Source organism: Stegodyphus dumicola, chromosome 3 (assembly GCF_044657685.1).
Source record: "Stegodyphus dumicola isolate Sdum_Otavi_A_Nest chromosome 3, ASM4465768v1".
NCBI lineage: Eukaryota > Metazoa > Arthropoda > Arachnida > Araneae > Eresidae > Stegodyphus > Stegodyphus dumicola.
The window spans coordinates 70,027,909-70,036,136 of NC_140770.1; the positions used below are offsets into that span (position 1 = coordinate 70,027,909).

The 8,228-nt window shown below is 30.1% G+C and overlaps 1 protein-coding gene across 4 annotated transcripts in view; it reads left to right on the forward strand.

The window, feature by feature from the left end:
* Positions 1 to 5,595, forward strand: part of Tnpo (transportin 1) — a 149,559-nt gene extending 143,964 nt beyond the window's left edge. For all 4 annotated transcript variants that reach the window (XM_085812990.1, XM_085812991.1, XM_085812989.1 and 1 more), the window contains exon 22: positions 736 to 5,595. The gene's annotated coding sequence lies outside the window, so the exon portion shown is untranslated. The remainder of the gene's footprint in view (positions 1 to 735) is intronic.
* Positions 5,596 to 8,228: the final 2,633 nt, after the last annotated feature.

The window sequence follows — 8,228 nt, forward strand, 5'->3', positions numbered from 1 at the left end:
TTGCATTTTACCATGGCCAGGAAGCTGCACAGTGATGGTCTGTGGGCATGATGACCTGTACAGTGTATACCATCAAAGCCTGCAGCGTGGATTGGCTGGCAAGGTCTCTGGATCTAAATCTCATCAAGCATGTATGGGACTTTCTAGGAAGACACGTGGTATCATGTAACTTACCACCAGTAATGATTCTGGACCTGTAAATTGTCACTAGAAGAGGAATGGGCAGCAGTGCCTCAACAGCTCATTGACAATCTTATACCCAACATAGACATATGATGTGAAACCTGCATAGCAGTCAAAGAAGACCGTATTCCTGCTAAAAACTCTTTCTTGCTGGACACCTGTCGCATGGATGTTTCAACCTTCTGTCACATTGTGCTCCATGCTACTTTTTCAATAATGTTACTTTTTATCCTTTTAATTTCTTTTGGGGAAGATTTTGCTTATATTATCCATGTTCTTACATCTTGCAATGGTATTATTTGTGTTGATTTGGAAAGCTTTTAACTGTCTCGTCCTTAGTTTTTGCAAACCAGTGTGTGTGTGTTGCTTAAAAAAATGCTGTAACATAAGATGCTGTAACACAAGAGATGCTGTAACATAAGAGATGCTGAACAACGATGCTGTAGCATAAGAGTTAAAAAAATTTTGTGACTGTACTTCATTGTTAATTAATTAGATGTATTTGTTCTAATTTCATTACAAGTATTTCTTAATTTTCTAATTTCATTACAGGTATTGCTTTTTTTCTTTCAAGCTAATTGTCATATTAATGCAAGATTGGAGTTTTTATTCAAAGACTATCATTGCTATCAGACTCCTTCCTATGAGAAATCTTGTCAACATGAGACCCGTATCTCTTTTTGATATCAGTGGTAATGAAAATGGATATAGTTCAGACTGCAAAGTTAATTTTGGGTTTGCTGTTGAACTTTGTTTTTCAAGAACTGCAGAAGCCTCTGTCCATGGAACCCTCATAACAATATGTATTTAGTGTAGAAAAATTTTATAGGAAAATTGTTTCAAGATTGAATCTTTTAAATAGTTAGGTGCTAAAAGTATTAAGCATAAAGAACTGTACTTTCAAATACTTTGTGTTATTGGCTTACATTCTCATATGATGTGTGCACACATTGAAAAAAAAAAAAAAGTTTTTTATCTTGAATTCTATAAATATCAAATTAACATGTTAATTAATATTTGTCCCTCTGAAATATTTTAATCATTTGCTACCAGTGTGGTTTATGATTTGAGATTAATTTATGTAGTTATTTGCCACAGGTGTTTTACTACATTTCTATTTTTAAATATAAATTGCAGTATAGTAAAATATTTATAACTAAATTATTTTTATCTGTAATTAAGTTGTTTATTGCAGGTAATAAACTAAAAAAGTAAAGTTTTTTATTTTAAGCCTATGGCTCTAAAATACAAACTGCAAATTTTAAAAATTGTCGCCAGTTTCTCTGCTTTAATTTAATTCTTAGCAGAATTGTGAAGTAAGGAATTGTAGTTGTATTTACCATCTAATTGGTTTTGTCAATTATCATATAACCTGAATTGTGAAGCACCGCATTTATGTAAAACACAAAGTGTATTACAAAGTAAACATTAGCTTGCTCTGTTTCGATGTAATTATTCAAATTAAGAAAAAGCCCAACACTAAACTACATTTGCTTTGATATTGTTTTGTGTGTGGTCCTGTATATTTGTGAGAAATGTGAAGTGCCTTATTGTTACCCCTTAACTTCCCACACAGACTTGCAAAAATGGGTTGGTGGGAGGGTCGTGGGTTGGGAGGATTCTCTAGAAACTATTTTTAAATGAAAGTTAAAACAATCCAATGGCATCCGAGCATCGCCATCATCATTAAACTTTTTAGGAGTACAAAAGTGATATTAGTCTTTCATTGGTCATTTACAGTCATCATCAGAGGAAAAAATCGTATAGTAAATCGCGAGGCAGCTTAAAAGAGAAATAAAAAGCTAACTAACCTGTACTTATAATGTAAAGTAATTAAACACGGGTTGTAGATGTATAGTGTTCCTGCCTTTCAACATTAACTTGTATTATAGTGTGTTTTCTATTGCATCTACATATTATGAAAGGATTTGAACTATAATAGAAAGATGAGCATGCTGCTGAGATAATGTACTTTAAATGAGATTAGATTTTTGAAGTATTTATTTAAAGTTGTGGAATTTTTTAATTGATGCGTTAAATGTTGAGTGTAAACTTTTGTTACATTGTTCATGATGATGATGTGTTTCATTTAAAATCTTAAAATCAGTGTATATAAACATCCTAAGATTAAACATTTTTTACTGTTTTAAAAAAAGTTTGTAATTTCATCCTGTTCTCAGCAGCTGTTGATTTTTTCTAGTTGTTAACTTTTGAAATAAGGAATAATTAAAAAATGAATAGGGAACTAATGTGTCTTTTAATATAAGGAGTAAAAATAATTTTGTGATACTACTCTGCGTTTCTGTACTTTTAATGTATTTAGATTTATACATATGATAGGCCGCGTGGGAGGGATGGAATGAAGGGTGGGTATTAATTCATACACTTTTGACCTAGACGACCCTTGTATGTTGTGTGTGTGCGTATGTGTTCTGCCTATAGCAGATGTGTGACTGCTGTATGTAATTGTGTATTTGTACAAATTGCTCATTAAAAGACAATATTTCTTTTTGCATATGTTTTATCATTACATTCATTAGTTTGTTTTGAATTATATTATTTTGGTGGCTTTATATGTTGTTCTGGCTGTAGTTGAATCATTCCTATAAGCATCCCAGTTTTTATCTAGATTGCAAATATTTGGGATGACTTATATTAACAAGTTTCTTGGATGCTTTTTTAAGAACATTTTTTTGAAAATAGTGTTAGCCATGCATGAGCAGAAAACTGATTGTTCTAGTGTTATATAATTTGAGATCTAAGCTTAAAGTGTTTCTGCAAGTTCATTGCTTTTTTTTTATTTTTATTTTTATTTTTTTTTTTAAACTTGAATATGTTAATAAACTTTGTATGATATTATTCTTTTTGGAAATTCAGTTGTGTGTTTCTATAATAGCTTGTACACTTTATTTCCATTTTTCATTCATGTGTAGCTTTAGATCATTGAACATTTCCATTGATTTTATCATAAATAAGATTTATTTTCTCAAATATTTGATTAAAATATATAAATATTATTTTTTTGTACAGTATATTTGAAATGATCTGATTATTTCGCTTGGTCATTAAAAATAAAATATTTTGCTTCTATAAACATATCTTTTTTAAAGTACAGTATGTGTTTCTATTCTGTATTAGAGGGTATACTAGAATTAGTTTCAGAGTTTTTAGTATTAATTCCAAGTCCTAGTGTAGTAACATGATAATATGTAAAATCCTTTAATTTCCCTTAATGTATTTGACCAACCTTCCAGTATATTATCTTAAATTCTTTGTTTTCTTGCTGAATAACAAAACTAGTTTCCTTCCCTCCATTTGTTTGAAGACTATTTCATGTTTGATTACAAGTAATACTTTTGTATTATGAGCATATAGTATAAGTGATATTTCTTAATAGTAGCATCCAATGAATAATAACACAAAATATTCAGATTGTGTTAATTTGTTTAATAACTGTTTTAAATTTTAATGCTATAATATGTACCAACAACAATATGTATTTGTTTTGATGTAAGAATGATTATCTATTGCAAAATCACTTACAAAAATGGCACAACAAGCCTTATGTTTTGTCATCATACAGCTGTAGAAAAACGCATATTAAAATGTATCTTGTAAATTTTAGTTGACCTTCAGATTAATAATACTTAAATGATATTATTGTGGAATATATATGAATTTATAATATTACCTCAGAATATATAAATATTTACTCAGATCATTTTTTATTTCTCTCTATATTTAAGATATGTATAATATTTCCTGTTTGATTTTTGTTAAGTGTATAATTTTTCTTGTATACAGATTAAAATGTGTAATGAACTTGCAAAAATATGCTTTTGAATCTTTCATTTTAATTTTCTAAGTAAATATTTTGACAAATTTTAGTTCTGATTTTAATATTAAGTGCAGTAATAGTTATTGCATGTTAAAGCCTTTAAATGATGAAAATGTTTAAGATTTTTGCGTGATACTGAAGCTAATATTTATGTTGTGTATCTGGTTAGAATTTATAAATACTGCTTTATAATGAGTGTAAAAGTATTTATAGTGATGTGTGTAAAGATATACAGATGAATCATGTCGTTAATATGTTCTGTAACATTGGAGGTGTAAAATAAATATGCTAGTTGCTATTTCAGTTGTAAAACATCTTCTCCCTCTATTGGCACACTCTGCTTGAAAGAGTACTTATGTAAAGGGAGTTATAAGTTCCTTAGTAATTTTGTTAAATTATTTTCCTGAATCATTCGTTTTCCGTAACTGTGCTGTTTTTCATGTTAGGTGCAATTATTTGCATTAAGTCATTAAACTGAGTTACTGAAAGTGAACATGTAAATGACTTGATTGTAAAGAATTTTTTTTTTATATATAGAGGATTATCATTCATTATTTTTTCATTTTTTTAAGACTGTGATTTTTCTTAACTTGTTGTTAATAACATCTGTTTTAATTTTTTTTAATTTAATAGCATCTAATTTGTTGACATTTTTTTTTTTTTTTTGTTTCAGTCTTTTAAATAAAATGATTGTTTATGACTATAGTGATTTTTTTTTTTTTATGTGGTGCCAAAGTAATGCTTAATCGCTTTTCAGTGTGGCATTTTCGAAGAAGAGTTTTGTAAAAATATCTGATGTTTTGACATTGAATATGTCTAGTTTATGTAAAGGTAGAATAAAATATTTAAAAAATTTTTGTGGGTAATGTTATGATTAGATGGTAAAAAAAGTTTAGTGCATTATTTAGTTCCTAGTCAAATTTTACTTTTAAAGTATTACTGCCACTTGAATCTTCCTTTGTGTTAATATTATATTGCACTTTCATGATATCAAATTACATTTAATCAATAAACATTTTCTTGTGAGTTTAAATGACTTAGGCTTCCCTGTTCTCATATGCTGTGCATTGAGCTAAAGATTTATACAGATATCTGGATATAACTATGTAATTCACATGCATAAGATAATAAAAGTTAGCCTTGTTAACATTTTATGTTTAGTATTGCTCAATTAACATATTGTAGGGTTTTAGTGAACCCTGTTTTGTGATTTTATCTTAAACTGGGATATTTTTCTTTTAATATTTATTTTATCCCATGTCTAAATAGTCTTCAGCCGATTTTCTTGTTCCTCATTCCATAAAAAGTTCTGTTTTATTTTAGTGTATGTATTATGTGTCACCTACCGTTAAAGCTTGTAAATGTGCCATTCCTAAACTTTTGCTTTGTTTGGTGTGTGTTTTTTAAATTCAAATTTCTAATAATTGAAGCTTTTTTTTGAAGTGTTGGGGCCATAATCATTAACTTGAAAGCTGATTATTTTTCTCTCTCCATAATACTTCATTTGTGAACAGTGGTGATGAAATACTTGCTTGTTCTTTTATGCTAAATAAAAATTGGTGTTTGAGGCTTGCTATGTGTGTTTTTCATTTTATGAAATTTGAATGTTTACATGTTTGTGATTATCGAATATTTGAAATAAATAATAATAATATATCTAGTAAAAGACTTAACTCATGATGGCAGTTCTATAAACGTCATTAATTACATTACTTTCTTTTGTAATCGAAAAGTAACTTTTAGGTCCTGCAGAAGTATCTAAATATATCCATGGGCAGGACCTATCAAAATAGCCTAAATATAATTATAAATTTCGTATTTCTAATTTTAGTTGGAAAGACTTTTTTTGTGAATATCGACTTTTTTTGTATTTGACAAAATTCACATCCAGTTCGTATCTAGGAATAAATATATTTTATATACATTTTAAATAAAAGCATGGAATGTAAGATTTGTAAAAAACAACAAAGTGTTTATTCATACTCATATTTCAAGATCATTGCAATACTTGCATATATTTTTATGTAAATTATATAACAGTTATAATTTAGAATATAGACCAATCCATACTGCACTCTACTTGACAAACAATTGTGAAACATTTTAATAAGCGAACATATGTAAATATGTATACTTCTTACAATGTATTTGCATGCAAGTTATAACTACTGATTTATAAGTATGTCATAATACTCTTATATAGCACCTGCATATAAAGTTGAGCAACATTTATACGTTTCTCATTTATATATTTGTATGTTATGTCATTTTGGTCCTCAGTCCTATTTATTTTAATAGCAAAATATTTCTTTTATATGTCGCATAACTTTGGTCATTTGCCTATTGTCATAGTCTAATGATTAACATGTAGGATTTTGGACAGGTTGCAGTTTCTTCTATCTACAAATCTTTCATTTCTTTTCTTATCATCAGTTTAGGACTGCACTATTTTTAATTAGTTTTGATTATTTTAGCATCTATACTGCTATTTTGGGACTATGTTTGAAAGCTGACACTTTTTGATGGAGGTAGGGTGTTTGAGCTGGATACTCTGGTATCTCACCACTAGTAAGAAAGAAGGAACGGAACGCTTTCACTCAGATGGAGATGGTAGTGTTGAATATTTTGTACATTTACACATGCTCTTGTATACTACATTACAATGCTGGACACCACAGGTGAGAAATTAATTGCAGAAAAACTTCAAAGTGTGTGGAAGATTTTGAGGAAGTTTGACTTCGTAAAATGTGAATGATGCATTTGCTAAGATATTTTTCCTTCCAGATAGCCAGAAAGAGAAAAAAAGATATAAATAGTGTAGTGATGTCATGATATTATCTCCAGGAAGTAATTCTTCTGTAAAAGTCTCAAATTTAGTTTTACACTGTTAAACTCATAGTTGTAAAAATTGGCTTCTGTGTAGGTTAGAATTCAAAATCTTAGCAAGGTCATTAAAAACTTTCATTGCAATTGGATAAATTCTGTTGGGGAAAATTATAAGGTTATTTTTTTTGGAACTGCAAATGCACTTTTTTGCATTGTTTTAATTAAGTGTTTTTGTTAACATTTTGCACATTAAGCCTAATGAGTTTTCTCACCAAAATTTTTATAGTAATTTTTAGTCAACGCGGTGCATTTGGTACATCTCTAAAATTCATGTTTCGATTCACTTGTTACTGTCTCTCCAAATAGAGAATATGTCTCGAAAGAGCAACTTAAATATATAGTTACATGTGTGTGGGTTCGCAATAGATTGAATGCACACAAGGCTGATGATTGATTTGGTAAAATTTATTTGATCGAAAGAAACACTTCAGAATTCTGAAACTTTCCACAGAAATAATCATATATGTGTTCACAATATCACAGTACAATCAGTAGGTACACTTCAAACTAGTAAGAATGTTAAACACATTGCAATGCAAAGCGCGTGTTAAAAGGTTTCAATATTCCAAAGTTTCTTGGAACTAGGAACTCACAACAACATCTGAGGGCAGATGCTTTCTCCTGCCTTATGTAGTTTTCACCCAGCTGCCAAGAGCCAGAGTATGTGGTTAACCTATTGAAATGAATGACTTTAGGCTCAGAATTAAAATTAAATGACTTACAAATGCGAAATACAACGTAGGTCAGGCTGTGTAGGACTGCGCAAGGACCATCCCAAGGTGTCTGTAGTTTAGGATGGAGTCCTTTCTATCGAATCGAATTAAATCATCACACCTTCGTAGAATTGGATCTCTGATAGCTCTTGTGTCATATTGGGTCTTCATGTTCTCTGTTGCTGAGTTGACTCGCTCTCATGCAAAACTGTAAAGGTGCATCCGGAGAGCTACCAAACAAGAGATCACAAGGCAGACAAATGTCACAACTGAAGAGCATTTGGGATTGGGAATAGCGGTAATCTCGTGGACAGCAACGGCGATAAGCCAGTTAGAACAGTGGTAACTTCTTGTCCCAGTCCTGTTGGTTTCTATAAATCACCAATGAGAGGTTATTAAGGATGGATCAATTAAACCTGTCTACCGTGCCATCTGCTTGGCGATGTAAAGGTGTTGCTTGAAATTTTGTCGATGCCAACTAGCTTGCATAGTTGTTAAATTACAACAACGATAAAATTTCTTCCTTGATCGGAATGTAAATGAAGAGGAACATCAAACCTGAAAATCCAATAGTCAGGGGTGTTTGTGCTCCAGGGAAACCCCGGAAT